Genomic DNA, 22,904 nt, shown 5'->3' on the forward strand with positions numbered 1-22,904 from the left:
ATTTTCTGTACACAGTACAGAGCACATAATCATAAAAATGAACACAAACTGAATCCTTATATTTGAACATTTGTGGTTTATTTACATAATAATGACTGGTGATTTAATATGAAAATTAAGATGAAAAGCTATATGCCAAATCACATTTGTAATTGTTTAACTTTTGGCCTCTGTAGGCTGAGCTCCATTAGTAACAGAGCCCTCTAATGACCACTGGGACTGGTCACAAGCAGATAGCTGGGGAATTACAGTGCACTCAATTATTCATACTGAGATAGGGAGCAACGACATGCTTTCAAAGTAAGCCATTTCATAAATATTTGTTGAGAAAATAATTTGGTTTTGTAATACAACATATTTTTGGAAATTATCTTCATTTTTTTTTTTTTTTTTAGTTTGGCTAAAACACAAGGAGGCAATCTTAGATGCTTGCAATCAGGGTTACTCATATTAAATAAATTTTTAGACATCTTAATGTGACTAATAAAGAACTGTTTCACGTGGAAGGAAAATTAAGAGATCTGGAACTTGATTGCCTTCTTTGCAATCCTAAGGTCATAGTGATGTCATTCCAACCCCTTGCATAGAGGAAATTTTCATCAGCTGTGTATTATCTAACAATATACAAAAGCATATATGCAAAAGTACATATAGAAAACAGTATTTAGGAAATTTAAGAACCTTTAGGCAAAACCTTTGTAAATGATTCGTTAGCAGTGTCCCTGAAAAGAACTTTAGAAGAAAAAAGTTTGATGATTGCATTTTACCTAAAGTAAAATTTTGGTTTTCCAGTGACTCATACATAAATTAGCATGATTCTTTGGAGGGGGTCAGAGTGATGGATGTACAAATATTGCTTGGCTGACCAATGGAAATACTCCATTAAGAAAAAAATTAATGGGTATATGTTGGACTTTGCTTTTCCTAATCTTATAGCCACTTACTATAATAGAGATACTAATTGTGCCACAGGATCTGTTTTTCCCTTCTCACATAGTATAGAACTCTTATATTTTACTTAGACACTTGGCCACCCAGACCTAATACTGTTTCCCTAGCTTGCTGACAGCTAAGTGTGCCATATCCATCTCATATACAGTGAGATATAAATGAAAGGTGTGTGCAACTTCCAGCAAGGTCATTTAAGGGTGAAAACATGCCTTTCTTTTCTCCTTCCTCCTTGCCACAGGATGGAATATAGAGGAAACAACTGGAATTTAAGCAGCTACTGTGAATTAAGATGTGAATATAGAATTGTATTAGTTATTTCTTGCTGTATAACATTACCTCACAATTTAGCAGCTTAAAACAACAAACATTATCTTACAGTTTTTATGATCAGGAATTCAGAAATGGCTTAGCTGCTTGGCTTTGGTTCATAGTTTCTCTTTTGGGATTGAAACCAAGCTGTTGGCCAGGGTTGCAGTCAGTTGAAAACTCAAAGGGGTTGAAAGAGTCTCTTCCAATACGGTTTACTCAATGATTTTTGGCAGGAAACAGTTCCATACACACTCCTGACAATGGGCCTTAGTTCCTCAACAGTTGTATATCTTCATAGGAATGCTTGAGTGACCTCACCACATGTCAGCTGACTTCTTCCAGAACAGGTAATGCAAGAGAGAGAAAGGAGGAAGCTGCAATGCCTTTTATGACTTAGTTTTGTAAGTGACACAGCTTAACCTCTGTTATATTCTATGTAGAGGTAGTTCACTAAATCCAGCTGACACTCAAAGGGAGGGGAAATTAGCACCATCTCTTAAAGGGATGAGCAATGTAGTAGAATAATGATTTCCACCCCCCAGAGTCCATCTTCTAATTTCCAAAATTTATGACGATATTCCCTCACATGGAAAAAAAATAAAAGACTATGCCAATGTAATTAAATTAAGATTCTTGACATAGATTATTCTGGTTAGCTGGGTGGGTTCAATGTATTCACAGAAAGTCCTTATGAGATGGAAGCAGGAGGTAGAGTGAGAGTCAGAGTAGGAACTATGATGATAGGAAGTTGGAGTGATGCAATCATGAGCGAAGGAACATGGACAACCTCTAGGAACTGCAGTCAAGGAAGGGATTCTTCCCTAAAGGCTCCAGAAGGAACATAGCCTATGATTTTAACACCATAAGGCCCAATTTGTACTTTGAATCTCCATAAATGTAAGATAATAAATCTGTGTTGTTTTAAGCCTAACTTTGTGGTAATTAGTTATAGCAGCTTGAGGAAACATACATCAAAGAATTTGTGGACATATTTTTATGTCCACAATCCCCTATGTGGATAAAAATTATTTATTGTCTTCCCACATGCAAAATATGGGACTCACCTCCTCCAAATCCCCAAAGTCTAATCCCATTATAGCATGAGTTCAAAGTCTAGAATCTCCTCATCTAAATAGTTGCCAGATAGATGAGGCTTCTTGGGCGTAGTTCCTTATATTCAACTCCTTGAATATAGTACCTCTCAATTTGGAGACCTGTGAATAAAAGAAATATTCATTCCCATTACCCAATGTAAAATGCTGAGACAGGATAATTTCTACAGACACTTCTGTCCCAAACAGGTTAAAAAGGAAGCCTGAAAAAGTTACTAGTCCATAGCAGTTCTGAAATCAAGTTTGGTACAGATTTGCAATTCCATATTTAAGGCCTGGGAATAACTCTCTAAGACTTTTAGTTTCTGTGCTCCCCCCACCTCTGGGTTCTTGGACTCACCTTCTGAGTCACCCTTCCTTTTTCATGAAAGGTAGCATGTGTTCACACCCAAATAGTTTTTTCAGCATGATTACTGCTTGTAGAAGTTTGGGGATCCAAAAGCCTCTTTGCATTTTGTGATCTTTCAGTCCACATAGGGTAGTATTTTTAACAACACAATACTCTTAAAATTTTTGTGGGTCTCCTGGGACTCACCCTGGGATTCAGTCCATGAGACAAAGGTCACTCCCACAAATCTCTTTGAGGTAAGACTTTCTTTACTTTAGGTTTCCACTGAAAGACAACCACCTTAAGCTTCTTAAAAATTCTTGTTTTATTGAGAGGATCTGTGAGACACACCTTTAAAATTTTTAGAGGGTCTTCTGTTTGATTGAATGGTATTCTGAGATACCACCTTTGAATCACCACTGGAAGAAAAGCTAATTGAGCGATAAAACAGAAGACGCCTAGGTCCCTGTGACTATGGCATTATACATAATTTCAGCACTGGAGTGATTTTCTGAACCTCTTGAATATGAAAGAGAAATTCTATCTTGCTTAAGCCACTGTTATTTAGGGATTTTCACTAATTGGTAAAAGATTCTAATCCTAACTAATATATCTTTGGAACTTTTGGGAGTCTGTGAAACTGCCTAACACAGAAACTAACTCATGAGTAGATTCCATACTCAACAGCCACAATTATTAAAGATGTGTGGAACATCCATGATATGTTGATCAGTACATAGACTGAACCCATCACGAACCTTACACATTAGAAGTTGATGCTTTACCACTAGGTAGGTGGAAACTTGGCTGACTATCAATAGAGGTGAGGAGGGGGAGGTTTGCAAAAATAAAAGATTAAGTTTCAGCACTCAGATTGCTTATAGGATATCTAGGGAGACAAACCATATACATTTTCAAATTACAAAATAATGCCTACAGAGCAGGGTTTAAGATGCAAGCGAGCACAGTATTATCTTGGTAGGATTTAAACATTATAACATTTATTGAACACTACATGTACATTTTTGAATTCTCATACCCCTAGAAGGATGAGAAAATTGAGCCTGGGAGAATAAAAGTAATTTGCCCAACTTCATATAGTATACAGAGTTAGGGTTTGAATTTAGATTTGTCCCTAAAGTTCATGCAGTCCTATGGAGAGCTCAGGACTCTTGGTAAGTATTCAAACTTACCAATATGTTTGAAAGAAAATACTGGCTTTGGGGGGGAAATATTTTTTAAACGCTCTTTGCTTGACAAAATTTTACAACTATCAATTAGCAAATCTCAAAAATGACTAATTTTACCTATCGGATTTACACATTTTAGGTACATGATAACTAGGAAAAGCCAGGAACATCCATAAAGCCTCAAAAGAAATCGGATTGTGCCTTTTCACACACCGATATCATTTATCCACAGGAAGCACAAACAGAAAAGTTGATATTCAAAGAAAAACAGTGTCTCTTCCAGCGAAGGGCAGCCTGCAAGAAATTTCAGCAAAGCAGTCGGATGCTGTTCACAATTAAGTAGGAGAAACCAAGAAGGATGGAACCTTTCAGAGGAAAGGGAGGACAGCAGGTATTCAAAGGATGAATAGAAGACACAACCGAAGTGGGGTCAGAGGACGGCAGGGCAGCGCCCCAAGAGAAATAGACAGGACGGGGGGAAGAGTAAGAGCGGAGGGTGGAGGGCGAAACGAGGACGGGAATGCGGGACGCAAGGCGAGCAAGAAGCTCCGCCGCTCACTCCAGGGCCGGGCGGGGCTGCGTGAGGTCACAGGCCCTTATGAGGTGGGACAGAGAAGCGGACGGGGGCGGGGGGAGCAGTCGCGGCGTCACCCAGTCAGCACCGCGCCGGCGGCGGCGGCGAGCTCAGCCGCTGCCTGCGACCCTGTAGCCACGAGGCAGCGGCTACGGCCAAGCTCCCCGCCGGCTCCGCGCGTGCGGCTCGGTGGGCGGAGCGTCGGGCTGGTCAGGTGACCCCAGGGGCGGGGCCTCCTCCTCAGGCGGGGTGCCGGACGCTGCCGTGCGCGAGCGTCGTGTGGTTCCGGGCGCGGAACGCTCAGTGTCGGGAGGGTTGAGGGCCTGGAGCTAGCGGGACTGGGCAGCAGCTCGGGGAGCCACAGCACAGGCCATAATGGAATCCCTCAGGGGGCCGGAGGTGGGGGAGGAAGACTTGCTGAGGTGTGAAGGAAGAGCCGATGGGACTGAGGAACGGAGAACGCAACACGGTGCGAGGGACCGAGGTAGAACAATGGCAGCGATGGGGCGAAGGTTCTAGAAATGGACGACGACGTGCCCTAGCGGGACGGTACGGGTGATTGGCGCCAGGGCCCGTGAAACTTCAGAAACGTTGGCGGTTATAGAAGGGATGAGGTCACCGTGGCTGGGGAATCGTTGCTTCTTCAGCATATAGCTGGAACTCGTTCGAGTATTCTCATCTTGCGTGTCCTTTACTTGTTCACGTCTACTTATTTTCTTCCCGAAAAATTCGACACCTTCACAAAGGCAGGGCCTGGCAGAAGCCTCCACCTCACAGATTCTTGCAAGAGGTGCATGTTGCCTCAATCACAGTTTGACAGATGGTAACTGAGAGTGATAAGATCAGTGTTTGAACATTCTTAAATAGCTGTAGATGCAATGAAGTTGTGTCTGCAATTGCTGATAATGGCCATTTGTGGTCAACAAAGCAACGCCAAGAGTGAGTGGGGTGGCTTGTGAAGGAAGCACTGAAAGGAAGGAGTAGAAATATTTTGTTAAGTGATGACATACATAATCACCCCTTAAGTGTTTAGAAAGAAGCAGAGAGTTACTCTGCAAAAGTGGTGATAATTCAACAGTTGGGAAAGTACTGTGCATTTGTGAAATCACGACGTAAACATTAAAGCACTAAAAATGTCAACTATTATGATAGGTTTTTTTTAGATTCTCCCACTGCCTCAGCTGTTTCTTGTTTTACTGAGAGTGGAGCCTAGTAGAACTATACCTGGATTTGTTAGTTAGAGACTGTTGTGTAACGTTGGGCAAATCACGTACTCTATGTAATCTCTCTCTATAATTAGAGAATTAGACTACAAAGATGTCTGAGCTCATTCTAGCTCGTTTATGGATTCTGTGATTCCAGATAGCAAGGAAAAAAACTCTAGTCCCTACCCCCCACTTTTAGCAGACATTGATTACATTACAAAATCCTGGAAAGTCTATACCCTTCCAAGGATCGGAAAGCCATTAGTAACCACACAATGGCTTTGTCTACTTAGGGAATGAATCAGTCTTGATACTTTGATTTTAAAGATACTTTTGACATAGCAGATGGTTTTGAATTTCGTCACATCTTTTGATAGTTTTTGATGAACTAGATGGTGACGACCTGGAGGTAAAGAAAAATGAGAATGATGGTGTGTGTTTGGGGTGGACAAAGTGCAGGGTGTGACTAGCAGTAGTGGCAGTTTTCTCTTTTACTCTTCAGTTTCCACTGGAACCAGAGGAGTTTAGATGCCCTTCTTGATTCTCATAGCTGTGTCCTGACCTTTTTCCCATTCTCAAAATATGGGTTTTGCATCTCATACCGTCAAATTTCTCCTACCACTGCTTGTTGCAGTCAAATTTCAGTTCCTAATTTTCTGCTAGTACTGCTGTCATCATTCTTGTGATTTCAGTATGCACATAGATGATCTGTCCAACACCCTGGGTCTTCTAGTTCCTGACCTCCTATCTTCCAATGATTTCAACTTTCCTAATTTACTCCCTTAATAATTTAGACCTTGTTATTACCAATAACTGCAATTTCATTATTTCAATTTCAGATGTCCCACTCTCCAAACATCACATTCCTTATCTTTTAGACTAATTCCAATTTTAACAATCCTTTGGCCTTACCAGGATCTTCAATTTAGTTTTGTATGTCCCCCATGCCCTCTTGTGCTTAATTTCCACTCATCTATCCAGTTTAAGTTTTATGATCAATTATTAAAACTGCCTTGTATATCGCCCTAGTTCCCGTGTTCCTTTTCAATTTACTTTACTTTTTTAGCTAAATCATAAGCCTGAATTAAATCCAAATCTCTGCCTACTGAGTGCTAGCATTTCTGCATTGAACATGGCTGGAGAAAAATATACAGTCATGCCGACTGGCCTCTAATTTCATGATCACTATCTTTAGGTGGATCTTGATGCTGCCCAGCAATTGTATCAGATCTCCTTGGGTTATTAATTCATTTTTTCTACTCTCCTAAGTGAATGTTTTATAATACCACCTTTTTTCTCAAACTTCCAGCACCTCCTCACCCATCCTCAGTCAATAACTGATTCCTGTTTCACTAAGAAAACTAAAGTAGAGGTGAATTTCTACAAGCTCTCACAAACACATCTACTCATTTACTCATTTCACAGTAGTGTCCAATTTCTCTGCCGTGTCTTCTGTTATTATGGCTATGCTTTTAGCTAAGGCCATGTCCTTTCCTTGTGCCCTAAACCTCATTTCCTTTTTTCTACTCTTGAATATTGTTCCAGTATTCCTCCCATTATATTTCCCCCCTCTACTTGAACATTCCTGGCAGCATATGAACATGCCTTTATTTTTTCCATTTTAAACCCTCATGACCTCATTTCCCCTTGAACTACTACCTCATTTCTCTCTCTTTATAGTCGTATTTCTTTAAAGCCTTTACTATCTCGTTTCTTTTTCCTTGAAAAAGTCATCTCAGTTGGCTGTCTCCAGTTTCTTTCTACAATTCTCTCTTGAACTCATTCCAAGGACATTATCTCCTTACCATACCACCCACATGGTTCCTCTTACATGTTCTCCATTTGCCAAAATCTAATGAGCCATTCAGTGCTTATCTTACTCAGCTTATTAGCAGTATTTTGTCACACTGATTACTTACTTTTCCTTTGAAATCTTTTTTCACTTGATTTCCAGGAACCCAACTCATTTGATTTTCCTCATACCTCTTCGATCACAGCAGCCAGAGTGATCCTTTCATAAAAGACATGAGACCATGTCATCCCTTTACTCATAGCTCTCCAAAAGCTTCCATTCCCCTCAGAATACAAGCCAAAGTTTTTTCCTGGGACTTAGGGGCCCTCCATGATCTGCCTCTCTCCCTTGACCTCTCTGATCTTCTCTTCTTTCCTCTTTGAGCTCTCTGCTTCAGCCTTGTGGTTCTCCCCAGTTTTCTTTATCATTCAGGCTCCTTCTTGTTTCAGGGGCTTTGCACTTGCTTACTTCTCTGTCTAGAAAACTCTTCCTAAGATATGTATTATATCCCTATTTAATTCCTTCACATCTATACTCAAAAGTCTCCCTCACAGTAGAGTCCCCATTGGCCACCCTATATGTTCCCCTGCACCTCTCCCCCTACAAATTTCATACTTTCCTCACCTGCTTTACTATTTTTCACCTTAGTTTTTATCACAGATAACATAGTAAATATTTTATTTATTTATTTATCTTATTCTTTCTCTCCCCCAGTAGAATGTAAAGTCTATGAGGGCAGGAATTCTTTTCTGTTTCATTCACTGCTATAACCCCAGACCCTGGAACAGAGCCACGCTTACAGTTGGCCCTCAGTACATATGGGTTGAATGAATTGATGGATGGAGGAATGAATGGATAGATGATTTGGAAAGAAGGATACAATTCCCTTAATTTCTGTTGATATGTCCCTGCAAATTCGTAGTTGCATCATAGGATTGAAAGAGTGGAGAAACAATTTTCTTGGCAGAGTTATGGGGAAGTGGCATACTATGCTAATTTTTTTTCTTAACTTTGAGAGGATTATGTGGTATCTGATCCATCCAGCAGATTATGACCTACCAACTTTCTGATAATCAGATCAATAGATTGTAAAATAGTTCTTCCTTTTAAGGTTTATTTAAATTATGCTTAATCTACCTAATTACTTTGATGACTAAAGAACTTTTGGTGGGTGGTTTAATAGAGAGGGAATTTCTCCCTCTTTCCCTTCCTCCATTCTTTCCTTCACTTCGGCATTGGGCTCTATGTACTGAGAAATAATTCAAAGAATAATAGAATATTAGTCCTAGGTTTTTAGAAATTTAAGCAATGTTTGAGACATGAGCGATACAAGTAAATAATTAAATGAAAACACAAGACAAATGATTAGTGCCAATTGAATAGTGAAAATAGGAATAGGATAGCGAGTGCTACTGCCAAGTAGTTTAGAGGTGAAGATTAAACTGGTTGAAGAAGGTCTGAAATGATATAGAATAGGTTCCTGAGGAAACAAGTATAGCTTTCGAATGTCTTCTGAGATGGATACTCAATATGGCTTCTTTTTATTTTTAACCAGTTTTAAATTCCTGTAAATTTGGACAGATCACATTCGGCAGTAATTATTACATCATATTTCAGAAATTAAACAAATGATTTTACAGTATTCTCCTTAAGACAGAATAATAATACTTACAGTTAAGCTTCACACTGAAAACACACTGGTAATTGCAACTAACAATGTAAGATGTAACCAGCAATATAATAAACAGTTCTCCAAATGTGGCTCAACTATAATGAGTAAAAAATACTGTGAAAGTTTTGAGACTATCTAGACATGTTGGTTATCACATTTGCTTAACATGAAATGTCTGTGGTTTAAAACCAGGTCAAAACATCTTTTGTTTGCATCAGTGTTATTATTTTGCGAGGCAATGTTGTATAATACTCAAGACTCTGGGGTTCAGGAGTTAGACTGCCTGAATTCACATTCCAGTTCACCTCTTAGTGGCTGTGTGATCTTGGGCAAGTTGATCTCTCTAAGTCTTTATTTTCCTTAAAGGTAATAGTGATAATTCATTAAAGAGCAGTTGTGAAGAATAAATAAAACAGCACAAGTCTGTTTATCATTAGGTCTGGCATACAGTAAGCATTCAGTATCATTAGGTATTGCTACTGTTTTAGCATTTCTCCTTCTCAGGGTTTATCTGGATAAATAAATATAATTGGATTTTTCTGCTTTTCATGTCATTTGAAATTACATTTCCTTACTTCTCCCTGTACCACAAAAGATAAAGTTAAGGGACTGTATGTTCTCCTGTGATTTATGATCTAACTGCTTTTTCTAGCTCAGTCCACATATCTATGTTGGTGAATATCTATGAGATATTATGCCAAAAGGGAGTATTAAATTGAAGAGAGAACTTCTGGTAGGAAAATGCAATTAATTTAAGTGTCCTATAGCAGGCGTATGATTTTTTTCTTTTTCTTTTTTAGCAGGAAATCCTTTTGTACTATTGCTCATTCATACTTGTTCATCAAGGTCTTTGAGTCCTCAAAGGGAAAATTTACTTCTAAACCTAAAGATGGAAACTAAAGTACATTTATTCTGCCAGGTATTTTTTAAAAACAGTTTTTAAAGATTCCTTTTTGTTTAAATTAGTTTACATTATCTCACAACCATAATCAGTGAGCACGTTCATAGAGTAATAAAGTCATACAGAACTTGTCTAATAACGGAGATGATTTTTGAGTTCTTTTAGTGAACTTATATTAACCTTTCATTCCAGCTACCCATGTAATATTAAGAAGTCTTTTGTGGTGTATGATCATGAATTTTTCTTGGGGTGGAAGAAAGGATATTGTTCAAGAGACCAAAGAATTTAAACTTAAATGGGAGGTTGTAGATAATCTAATTAAGGTAATAGGGTAATATATATAATGGATATCAAGTTTCTCTAGCTTTCTTATTTCTGATTGAGGCGATGTTCTTATTCATTGGCCTGTGTTGAGAGTCTTAATCTTTTATGTTTATTCTTTTAGTGATATATAATTTTGTGAAAATGTATTTGTTTTAAGCCCTGTACATGCAATTTGTATAATATATATTTTAACCTGCTGTACTTTTTTATACCTAATACATTGTATATTTTACCCTTATAAATTGATTTTGAAGACAAATTCTTTAAAAAAGGACACTATCAAAATGTCATACCAGTTTATTTTCCGTAGGCTGTATAGTTTGTACTTCACAGATGATTCACCTTTAACCAGAGGGTTTTCTTCCTTTTCTCTACTGTCAAAGTTTCTACTCACTGTTTGACTATTTCCATCCACTGTGCCCTAGATACAGCTTTTTACGCCCTTCTATCTCTTTAGACCACCCCCCCTTTTTTCTGGTTTTAATTTTAGATAATTTTTTTCCCACTCTTTCTAGGAATCCTTTCATCTTTCATAATAAACGTCTACCTAAGACAAGAAATCAGATAGCGTTGTGAAACAAGTTGTTAAAGATATGCCTCTGTTGTAAGATGATTACATGCAAATTCTAAAAGTCACTGCAATAGTTCTCTTAAGCTTCCATCGCATGTGGAAATAGAGGTTCGTTCTAAACTCCCTTGGCAGTCTGCCTTACAATTTGCCTGTGCAGGCTCTTCAGGTGCTAAAAACCAATGCACCTTTGATAACTAGATGCAGTCCAATTATCTTAGGCAAACAGCCAAATTTCGAGGCATTTGGTAAGAATATTTAATACTTTTCATTCTTCTTTTTCTACACGTTTTAATTACTCCTAAGTTCTAATTACTTTTTGCTATGAAATAAAATTATTGCTTTGCAGAGCATGCAACTTGATGCCTGAAGAACTAGATTCATAACTGTTAGATACGTCTATGAATGCGGCATGTTTATAGTTACATAATGCACAGAGGAAAGTTGGAGATATTTAGAATATATACTTAATCTGGAATAATAGTCATGAATGAATAAAACCCTTTTCAACAACATTCCCTTTGATAGCACTTTCCATTTACCCTTTGGTAGCACTATTTTTTTTTTACTTTATTTTTTTATTAATTAAAAAAAGCAACAAATGAACAAAAACATTCTTAACATATGATCATTCCGTTATACATCTATAACCAGTAATTCATGATATCATCACATAGTTGCATATTCATTATCATGATCATTTCTTAGAACATTTGCATCAATTCAGAAAAAGAAATAAAATGAAAACAGAAAAAAATAAGATTATACATACCATCCCCCTTATCCCTCCCTTTCATTGATCACTAGCATTTCAAATTAAATTTATTTTTTATTTTTATTTTTTTAACTTTTTTATTAATTAAAAAAATTAACAAACAAAACATTAAGATATCATTCCATTCTACATATTCAATCAGTAATTCTTAATATCATCACATAGTTGCATATTCATCATTTCTTAGTACATTTACATCGATTTAGAAAAAGAAATAAAATGATAATACAGAAAAAAAGACTATACATACCATACCCCTTACCCCTCGCTTTCATTTACCACTAGCATTTCAAACTGAATTTATTTTAACATTTGTTCCCCCTATTATTTATTTTTATTCCATATGTTCTACTCTTCTGTTGATATAATAGCTAAAAGGAGCATCAACACATGGTTTTCACATTCACAGAGTCTCATTGTGAAAGCTATATCATTGTTCAATCATCATCAAGAAACATGGCTACTGGAACACAGCACTACATTTACAGGCAATTCCCTCCAGCCTCTCCACTACATCTTGAACAACAAGGTGATATCTACTTAATGCGTAAGAATAACCTCCAGGATAACCTCTCGACTCTATTTGGAATCTCTCAGCCATTGACACTTTGTCTCATTTTACTCTTCCCCATTTTGGACGAGAAGTTTCTCTCAATCCCTTGATGTTAATTCTCAGCTCATTCTAGGGTTTTTCTCAGTCCCTTGATGCTGAGTCTCAGCTCATTCCAGGATCTCCGTCCCACGTCGCCAGGAAGGTCCACACCCCTGGAAGTCATGTCCCACGCAGAGAGGGGGAGGGTGGTGAAACTGCTCGTCGTGTTGGCTGGAGAGAGGGGCCACATCTGAGCAACAAAAGAGGCTCTCTTGGGGGTGACTCTTAGGTCTAAATTTTAAGTAGACTTGACCTATCCTTTGTGGGGTTAAGTTTCATATGAACAAACCCCAAGACTGTGGGGGTTCAGCCTATAGCTTTGGTTGTCCACACTGCTTGTGAGAATATCAAGAATTCAACTTGGGGAAGTTGAATTTCTCCCCACTCTCACCATTCCCTGAAGGGAGCTTGCAAATACTTTTCCAGTCACTGATCAAATCATTCTGGGATTCATCGGGGGATCACTCTGGACAAACCAACAAAATCTCATGTGCTACCTGAGATTCCAAGTACTTATGACATTCAATCAAACTATCTACATGAGTTATATTAGGAAATGCTCTAGTCAAAATCTAAATTTTGCCTCTGAGCTAGAAGGCAGCAGCAAAGCTGATTACCACCCACAATTCAGAGGGACCATTATCATCTGGGGGTTGTGGCATCCTAGTGTTATAGAAAGATTGCGGGGTTGAGTCCTAGTTCTGCCACTCATCAGCAGTGGTGGTAGGTATAATTATCCCCAATTTACAGATAGGGAAATTGGGGCTTAGGGAGATTAAGTCCTTCACCTGGGGTCCCACAGTGAAGGAGCCAAGACTGTAACTCAGGCCTGTCTGTTCCCTAGATTGCACTCTTAAATCTGCTGCAACCTCTCATCCTTATTTGTGGAGTGGAACTTTTATGGTTTCTGATTCCATGGAAGGATGTATGGAATAGAACAATATGCATTTTATAGGCACGTGTCTGCAGCTGTGATTAAAGGACTTGAACTCCAGCGCTCCATAGTTGACTGGGATTAAGCCATGGTGCAACCGCATCCTAGCTGTGAAACTGGTGTGCTGGTTTGAAAGGATGTATGTACCCTTGAAAAGCCATGTTTTAATCCAAGTCCCATTTTGTAAAGGCAGAATAATCCCTATTCAAAAAAAAAAAATCTAAATTTTGTAACAAATAAACATTTTTTGCTTTAGTCTCACACATAAGGTGACATTTTAAAGTATTAATTATCATCTATTTTCAGCACCCTGCAATAATGACATTCCTTTGTTCTTCCTCATGCAAAAACATTTTTAAAATTTGTACATTGTACATTTCACTATTATTGTGCACTCTAGGCATTCCTAGATTATACCATCTCGATCTTTAACATCTATCTTTCTTTCTGATTTCATTTATGTCCCCAGCCCTCCTCCTTCTATCATTCTCACATGCAGCTTCATTCAGTGTTTTAACATAATTACATTACAGTTAGGTTCAAACTAAATTTATTTTAACATTTGTTCCCCCTATTATTTATTTTCATTCCATATGTTATGGTAGCACTATTTTAGAGAGAATATTGATCTAAACTGAGTTATTGAATGACCCAGAATGTCGTATTTAATGTATATGTAAAGAAAGAGAATGTCTGATTGTGACTTTTGATTATTCCCCAGGCAGAAGAAAGTATTGGTTTATCAGATGCTGTCTCTAATTCTTTTGCAGCTGATTTGCCATCAAGAAATATTGAAAATAAAAAGTACATCAAAATTTTTTTAAAAACAGAAAAGACTATTTTACCATTAATTTCATCTGAAATTCGGGGCTTGAGACTAGAACACAAAAAAAACGTAAGTTAAAAACTCTGAACTTACTTTATTGAGATACATACTGAAATATTTATAGATGACATTATTTGATACCAGGATTTACTTCAAAATAATAGTGAATGGAGCAAGGAGAGGGATAAAGATGAAATAGAATTGGCTATATATTGATAATTGAAACTGTTTGGTTTACATGGAGTAGCTCATCATATTAATCTACTTTTGTATATGTTTGAATTTTTCCATAATAAAAAGTTGAAGAAGAAGCAAGAAAATAAGCAATCCCAATTTTCTGTGCAATTTAGGTATGAAACATCACTATTTGTGTATGGAGAAGAAAAATCCTCTGACAAAATTGGGAGAAAAAAACATTTACAAATACCAGTGCATGGTAAAAGAACTGAGGTAAACACATTTGGAAATTTTTCTTTAACCTTTGAGTATTGTCCTTTGCCCTCAAACATTCTCTTACATTTTTGTCCCAATTATTGAATGTCACAATTTTAAATCTCTTCTTTTTTTATTAAATAAAACAGGAGATTGTTTTATCTAAAATACAAAAAATGAAAATTTTCTCTCTTCTCTCCATTAAACCAGTATTTTTATTATTATCCTACTGTTATTATTTCTGTAGTTTTAACAGTGACCCTTTCAAATCATGAAGAAGATTAACTTATATTCCATAGTTTTAGTGTTAGTTTTTTTTGTGTTTTCTAATTCTTTAAAAATTGGTAATAAATGCATAATGTATTACATTTCTATAATAATTGAATGAACATTTCCCATGTGAGAGTACTTTTTGGGGATATAAAACTGAACAATAAGTGTTTCCTTTCCTCAGAGAATTTATAGTTTTAGTGGGGGAAATAGGTGAGCAAATAAATATGTATGTATCTTTCTTAAGCAGAGCACCCTTGTTTGCTGATCATTGACAATAACATTTATTTTCTTATCCTTCCCTTCCAGTTTTAGAAGGAAATCTTTTTCGTCTGTTTGATTTTAGCCTAGTTTGTTCCCGAAAGATTCTCTGTTAACAGTTATCCTCATTATTACTGCAATTGATTCACTATAGATAAATACCCACTATATGCTATTATTGGTTTGAAATATCCCTCAATCTCTTCCCTATTCTCTATCCCCATTCTCATTACCTGTATTTATAGTATCTCATCTCATCCTTTCTTTCTCCTGGACTATATTGCAATATCCTTGTAACTAATATCTTTCCTTGTAGGTTCTCTTTATTCTGGACCATCTTTTATACCACTACCAAAGTTACTTTCCTGAAATTCAGATTCGATTATTTTTTGACTTGGCCCTGACTGGAAATTTGGAGCCAAGTAGTTCTCTGCCACAAGCTTCCTGACCACATTGCTAGCCCCACATCAAATATAATCAAAAGAATCATTTCCCAGTCATCCTACATGAAATTGCATGGTTATTTTGACTCTTGAGTGTAGTTATTATCAGTTGTAACCTGACCAAAAATCATTGATGGAATGGGGCTTATATTAGTACAGAGATCCAGTCCTTCTTTAGTTGCCCCCTCTCCCCCCACCTACCTTTTGGTTTCTGTCCTTTATACTTATCCTTTTAACCCCTATGTATATCAATCTTAATCATAAAACATCCCCCTCAGTTTACTATTTGTTTTATTATGTCTTATTAGTATCTCATAATGAGGAGACTCATCCAAAGGCTACTACTCCCAGCATAAAGGTGATGGTACCTACATAGTCATTTCCTGTCTTGTGATTTTTGAATAATCACCTAGCTATTGAACCCTCTTTCCAATTTATAATTGTATATGATCACTGATACTAATCAGTGCTCTGTATTCATGGTACAGTGCCTGTGCTTGAAATTACCTGTCATATTTTTGTTGTTTTTAAATAATGAATTGGATATAATCATAAGTTTATTACATTTTGGAAGAAAATCCAAACACAGGGACTTGAAGCCTTAACAGAGAAATGTAGTTTTCTTATATATAAATTAAGTTATATTGTCAGTTTGAAATGCAATCTTTTATATCCACCATTAGAATGTGTTATTTTAGGATTAACTATTACATCCCATAGCAAATCTATATCCAAAATATCTTTTTGAGATATAAAATACATAGAGTATATAAACATTAGCTATATAGCATGTTGAATTTTTATATATAATTACACCTATGTAAACACTAATAAGATCTGGAATATTTCCAGCACTCCGCCAAATTTAATACTTCCCTAAGACTATTCTATTTCTATTACCTTAAATTAGTTTTGCTTTTATTTGGGAATTATGTATTTCTTTGTATCTGTCTTCTGTTCAAAATTATGTCTGTGAGATTTATTTGTGCTGTTGCATGAGGAGTAGTATTTTTTTACTGCTGTATAATATTTACTGTATGCTACAATTTACCCATTCTACAATTGATGGACTTTTGAGTTGTTTCCTCTCCTGGGCTTTTATGAATAAAACTTCTATGAGCATCTTCATGAATGACTTTTTCATAATATTTACTCATTTCTTAGAGATATAGCTAAAAACAGAATTTCTGGATTATAGGGTATAGGTGTATTTAAATTTAATTGACACTAACAGATTTTCAAAGTAGTTGTAACAATTTATACAATCTCAGGCAATGTATAAGAATTCTTTTTACTCTGTGTTTTTTTTTTGCAAACAATTATTAGTGCCAGTCTTTTAACATTTCAGCTATATAATGGTTTCATTATCATTTACTTCTAAATATTTAAAATTTTCATGATGATTCTTCTTTGACTGTAATTAATTTATACATAATTTTAAAATTTGCAAGTCCAAAGTTATTTTAAAATTTTAATTTCTAACTTAATTGCACTGTGGTTAGAGAATGTGGTAGATATGATACCTATTTGATTCTTTGAAATTCGTTGAGACTTTCTGGGTAAGGAGATGGCCAGTTTGCATAAATGTTCTGTGTTTCTGTATGTGCTCTAATTCTATATATGCTCTCTCATTCCTGGGTCTAGGTTTTATATATGCCAATGAGTTTGTTAATTGTATTGTTCAACTGTTCTACATATTTACATATATACTTAAATATATTTTATATGTTAGAATACATTGCATATTACATTGATTTACTGAGAGAGGTATATAAAACATCCCATTCTGATGTTGGATATGCCATCGAATGAATTTTTAAAAATTTCGTACCTTTTGCTTTATATATTTTAAAGGGATGTTGCTAGACGTATACAAGTTTAGAATGGTGTATTATTCAGGCTAAGTAACTCAGTCTGCTGTAAAATATAATGTTCAAATCTTAGCTGTCCCAACATATTGAAGGCTTATTTCTCAAGTCACAGTCCAAAATAGATCAGCAGGGGGGTATGGAGGTAAGTGTAGGGCTCTGCCCCGTGTAATCATTAGGTACCCAGGCTCATTCCATGTTGTGGCTCTACTATATCCAACATATAGCTACAGAGTTGTTCTGGCATCATCCTTCTGGATAAAAAAGTGTGGAGAGCGCATAGAGAAGGCTAATCCCAATTGCCCCAGCTTGGAAGTGACTCATATACTCACATAACTGGTGAGAACCCCACGTAGCCACACCTAGATGTAAAGATGTAAGAGGGCTGTAAATGTAGTTTAGTACCTTACCTAGGAAGAGAAAAACAGGTAAGCATTTATCCAGTCTCTGCCACAGTCTTCCTTCTGGTCATCAAATATCTGATTCATTCTTCTTTTTTACACAAATGAAACACCTCAACTCATGGTTGACCATACAGGGGCTCATCTAGTCTCTGCATCCAACAAGGTTCTTCGGATAACGTACAGCTACTCTGTCAGTTTGGATGTGGTTCCTTATGGTCTTGCAAACTATGAACTAAAAAAGACAAGTTATTCCTTCCCCACTCCCAGTTATGTAATTGTGGGGAGAGGGTATCTGCAATACATTTCTAGTTGGAACGGGGAATATGTTCAGTAGTTACTAGTGTGTTGAAATTCAGAAATCCCATTTAGTAGAAATTTTGAGGTCCCTATGCTAGGAAGGGAGAAGTTCCATGATTAGGCATTGGTTCCCTTTTTTTTTTTTTAGCTCTTTTTCTCTTAAATGCGATTTTATTGAGATATATTCACATACCATATACTGATTCAAAGTGTACAATCAGTGGTTCACAGTATCATCAGATAGTTGTACATTTATCACCACGGTCTTTTTGTATGCTGTATAGTAGCGGTCACATTTCATTCTTTTTCTATGTGACTATCCCATTATTGCAACACTATTTGTTGAAAAAAAGATTTTTTGGGGGGAAGTGCATGGGTCGGTCTCCTGCATGGCAGGCGAGAATTCTACCACTGACTTACCCTTGCATCCCCCACAATCAATTTTTGAACATTTTCCTTACTCCAAAAAAACAAAAATAAGAATAAAAGTAAAAAAAATTAAAAAGAACACTGAAAACATCCTATACCTCTTATCCCTTCTATTATTTGTTTATTTTTTGTCTTTATTTTCTTGCTGATAAAGGGGGTATCAGTCACAAGGTTTTCACAATCACATGGTCACACAGTGAAAGTTATATAGTTATATAATCATCTTTAAGAATCAAGTCTACTGAATTACAGTTAACAGTTTAAGGTATTTCCATCTAGCTATTCTAATATACTAAAAACTGAAAAGGGATAACTATATAATATATAATAATAACCTTCAGAGTCACCTCTCGACTCTAAAATATTTCAGCCCCTGAAATTTTGTTTTGTTTCATTTCTCTTCCCCCATTTTGTCAAGAAGGCTTTCTCAATCCTATGATACCAGGTCCCAGCTCATCACTGGGAGTCATGTCCCCCCTTGGTAGGGAGATTTAAGCATTGGGAGTCATATCTCATGTAGGGGAGAGGGTAATAAGTTTACCTACAGAGTTAGCTTAGAGAGAGAGAGGCACATTTGAACAGCAAAAGAAGATTCTTGGGGGGTGACTCTTAGGCATAATTATAAGTAGGCTTAGCTTCTCTTTTACAGGAATAAGCTTTGTAAAGGTAAGCCCCAAGGCCAAGGGCTCAGCCTATTAAATTGGTAGTCCCCAATGCTTGTGAGAATACCAAGAATTCCCCAAGTGGGGACATTTAATATTTCCACTTTTTTCCCCAGTCCCTTAAGGAGACTGCAAATACTTTTTTTGCAAATACTTTTTTATTTTCTGCCCAGATTACTCTAAATATATCAGGGCATCACACCAACCTGTACAAACAAACAATCTTACTCTCTATTCAAGGTTCATGTAATTATGGTGTTCAAATAAACTGACCATACAAGTTAAATTAGGTGGTGTGCTATCAAAAATATAAATTTTGAACCAAATAAACATTTCTTTCTTTGGCCTCACACAGAAGCTGAAGTTTTAAAATGCAGTCCTTTAGTCTGATTTATCTCAGTACTAACTAGATCAACTTCATTCATATCTCTAATTGAAGTGTGATCTCTTTTTCAGCATTTTAAAAATGATTTATTGTAAAATATAACATATACAAAGCAAAGAAAGAAAAAGGCAATAATTTTCAAGGCACACATAAATAAATAGTTACTGTACAGATCCCAGAGTTTGTCATGAGCTACCATTCCACCATCTCAGATTTTTTCCTTCTAGCTGCCCCAAAACATTGGAGGCTAGAAGGAATATTAATATAGTGATACAGAAGCCATACTCTTTTGTTAAATCTCATTTTCTCTCTTATACCTCCTCCCTTATCTTTAATCCATCTCCCAATCTATAGGGATCTTTGAGCAATATGCTTTCTTACTTTTCTGTGTTGAGAGGGGTGTCCACGCTAAAGGATAGGAGAATATAATTAATTGATAATCCTGGAGAGGTGGGTCCGTCTGAGTTTCAGGATTTATCTGACCTCCGGGAATTATATGTTCCAGGAAGGCAAACGTAGTGCGAGAAATATTTATAAAGTCTTAGTTCTGGCCCTAGGTATTCTTAAGAATGGACAGAAGTGATGTTGACTGGGGTTGAGCAAACCATGGCGATTAGCACTATCTAACTGCAGCTTTCATAGGAGTAGCCTCCAGAATAGCCTCTTGATTCCATTTGATCTCTTGCACTGATGCCTTATTTTATTGCACTTTTTGCCTGCTTTTGATCTTGGAGATGTTGTTGATCCCACAGTGCCAGGGCCAGATTCATCCCCAGGAGTCATGCCCCTTTTGTTAGGGAGAGTTTCACCTCTGAATGGCTTGTCCCATATAGTGGAAGGGTAACGATTTTCCTTGCAGAGTTGGGCTTAGAAAGAAAGAGGCCCCATCTGAGCAACAAAGAGGTTTCCTAGAAGCAAGTCTTGTTGTGGGTAGTCTTACCTTCTCCCTTACAGAAATGTTCCATAAGAGCGAGCCTTAAAATCCAGGGCTTGATCTATTTTCTTGGAAGTCCCCAGTTGTTGGAAGAGTATCTGGGTTTTCCCAGATAGGAAAGTTTAATAGTTCCCTATGTATTCCCTCAGCGCTTTGTACCCTTAAAGGGCTCTACCAATACTTTTTGAGTCCCCTGATACCCTGTTCAAATTTTTCCATTCTTTTCCCCATAGTTTCTGTTTCTTTTTGGAATTTAGATGTTCCATCCTCCAAATCACTAATTCTATCTTCTGTCTCTTTAAATCTATCATTGTAGGTATCCATTGTTTTTTCCATCTTTTCTACTTTATCCTTCACTTCCATAAGTTCTGTGATTTGTTTTTTCAGTTTTTCTATTTCTTCTTTTTGTTCAGCCCATGTCTTCTTCATGTCCTGTCTCAATTTATCGATTTCGTTTTTGAAGAGGTTTTCCATTTCTGTTCGTATATTCAGCATTAGTTGTCTCAGCTCCTGTATCTCATTTGAACTATTGGTTTGTTCCTTTGACTGGGCCATATTCTCAATTTTCTGAGCGTGGACCGTTATCTTCTGCTGGCGTCTGGGCATTTAGTCAGATTTCCCTGGGTGTCGGACCCAACAAGGTTGTAAGATTTTTCTGTGAAATCTCTGGGTTCTGTTTTTCTTATCCTGCCCAGTAGGTGGCACTTGTGGCACACGTTTGTCTCACGTGTTTGGAAGGGATCCCCCTGGTCACCATTCTCCGCGGCCTGGGGATTTCCAATGCAATTCTCTCAGTTGGTCCGGGGGGCCGCGCGTGGTGGGGGCGTCAGCCGCCGCGGCTTGAGGGGACCCTGTGGCTCCTTTATTAATTCCCCTATTGGTGTTTGGTTGGACCCAGTCCCTGCCACTGTCGGAAATTCCCTCCTCTCCCTGGAGGGGTATCGGTCGCTGGCCGCAGCGGCCTGGGGAATTCGCCACCGGACCAGGAAGCTGCCCGTGGGGGAGGGGCGCCAGTTGCCGGCCACTGCGGCTTGGGTAACCCTTTGATCCGAGACTCGTAGCTGGTCCAGGAAGCCGCCCGCAAAAGAGCGGCGCTGGCCACCGCGGCTTGGGAAACTTGCCTCTCCGAGACTCTCAGCCAGCCCGGGAAGGAGGGAGGGAGGAGCTCCGGCCGCCAGCTGCCGCTGCTCGGGGAATCGCGCACCGCTTGGGGATCTCACCGCAGCAGAGTCTGCAGTCAGTCTAGCCAGTCCAGACTGGGGTACGCTGTGTGTCCATTCCCTGCCGTGGCCCCGGGAGCTGTTCTGCACTGTTTCTACCAATACTTTTTAATTAACAGCCCACCATAGTCTGACATGTATCCTGGTATTATATTAAGCTGTACAGAATTACAAGGCCTCATTCCTGTTCTGGACTCCAGGAGTTTGGGTTGTTGAAATGAGCTACTGAGAGAGGTTGATTTAGATTATGTGTTATAGAAACGTTAACATAATAAACCTCTCTGCCTTTGGTCTTGTACAGCAGGTGAAGGTCTAGAGTATATACACTATCATCTTTTACCCTGCATTTTAATTTATCTTAGACCCAGCCAGATTGACTTTATTTTAAACTCTAATTGAGGCCTGATATCATTTTCAGTGACTTTTACTATTATTCTATATAGCTGTGCTAACTTTCAGGGCTGCAGCACTCCATTTCCGGGTCCTAGGTATCACAGAGCTACTCAAAATTCCAAGGAAGTACTAGCTCGTACACATATAGCTCAGTGTCTTAGAGTCCAGGAATACATTTATAACTTTAGACTAAATGTGAGTGCTGTAAGGACCCATAATCTAGCCTCCCATATTCTTATGAGTATTTTTTGAGAGAGACCTTAGCATATTTGTTCTTTTGTTTTGGGCTTATTTTGCACAACATATTATCCCCAACATCTGTTCAGTTTGTTGTATGCCCCTTGACATACCTCCATTTTATGGCTGCACCATATTTCATCACATAAATGTATCATTGTTTGCCATTGTGCTTCTCAGTCATTGTATCCTTTGGTTCCCTCCATCTGTTGGGCATCGTGTATAATGTCCAAAATAAACAAACCATTTTTACAGCATCTTTGCTTGGTTGTTCAATCAATAGCACTCTCACTTGTAGATAAATTTCATTGGTCCATAATGACAAAGAACTGGTGAACACATTGTCACCAATTATCAAATCAAAACTGTCTCTTATCACTTGTCCTTCCATCACAATTAGTTGCCCCTGGTAGTGCTGTGGAACTTTGGTCATAGCATACATTTTTAGTTTCCCCCCATACTCCTCTGCTATTGACTCTTTGTCCAATAACAAACCTTTGAAATAGTTCATGTGAGAACTCATTTATAATTGTAAATTTATGCCGCTCTACTATTG

General features: G+C 37.6%; 2 long non-coding RNA genes across 17 annotated transcripts in view; one reads left to right on the forward strand and one right to left on the reverse strand.

Annotated features, from left to right (window-relative positions):
* Positions 1-1,121: 1,121 nt before the first annotated feature.
* Positions 1,122-4,449, reverse strand: LOC143686961 (uncharacterized). 2 transcript variants are annotated; one of them, XR_013177324.1, is made up of 3 exons: positions 4,104-4,449; positions 2,325-2,474; positions 1,122-1,592 (listed from the first exon to the last, which is right to left on the reverse strand). It is a non-coding gene; the product is annotated as an uncharacterized LOC143686961 (long non-coding RNA). The 2 variants fall into 2 exon arrangements; XR_013177325.1 differs by having other exon boundaries at positions 1,122-1,595.
* A 116-nt stretch (positions 4,450-4,565) lies between these two features.
* LOC143686962 (uncharacterized) overlaps positions 4,566-22,904 on the forward strand; it is a 47,419-nt gene continuing 29,080 nt past the window's right edge. For 6 of the 15 annotated variants that reach the window (XR_013177326.1, XR_013177330.1, XR_013177337.1 and 3 more), the window contains exons 1-5: positions 4,710-5,287; positions 9,934-10,052; positions 10,874-11,037; positions 14,009-14,182; positions 14,464-14,563. This is a non-coding gene — a long non-coding RNA (uncharacterized LOC143686962). The other 9 variants (XR_013177333.1, XR_013177335.1, XR_013177328.1 and 6 more) reach the window with 9 other exon arrangements.

Source organism: Tamandua tetradactyla, chromosome 6, assembly GCF_023851605.1.
Source record: "Tamandua tetradactyla isolate mTamTet1 chromosome 6, mTamTet1.pri, whole genome shotgun sequence".
Taxonomy (NCBI): domain Eukaryota; kingdom Metazoa; phylum Chordata; class Mammalia; order Pilosa; family Myrmecophagidae; genus Tamandua; species Tamandua tetradactyla.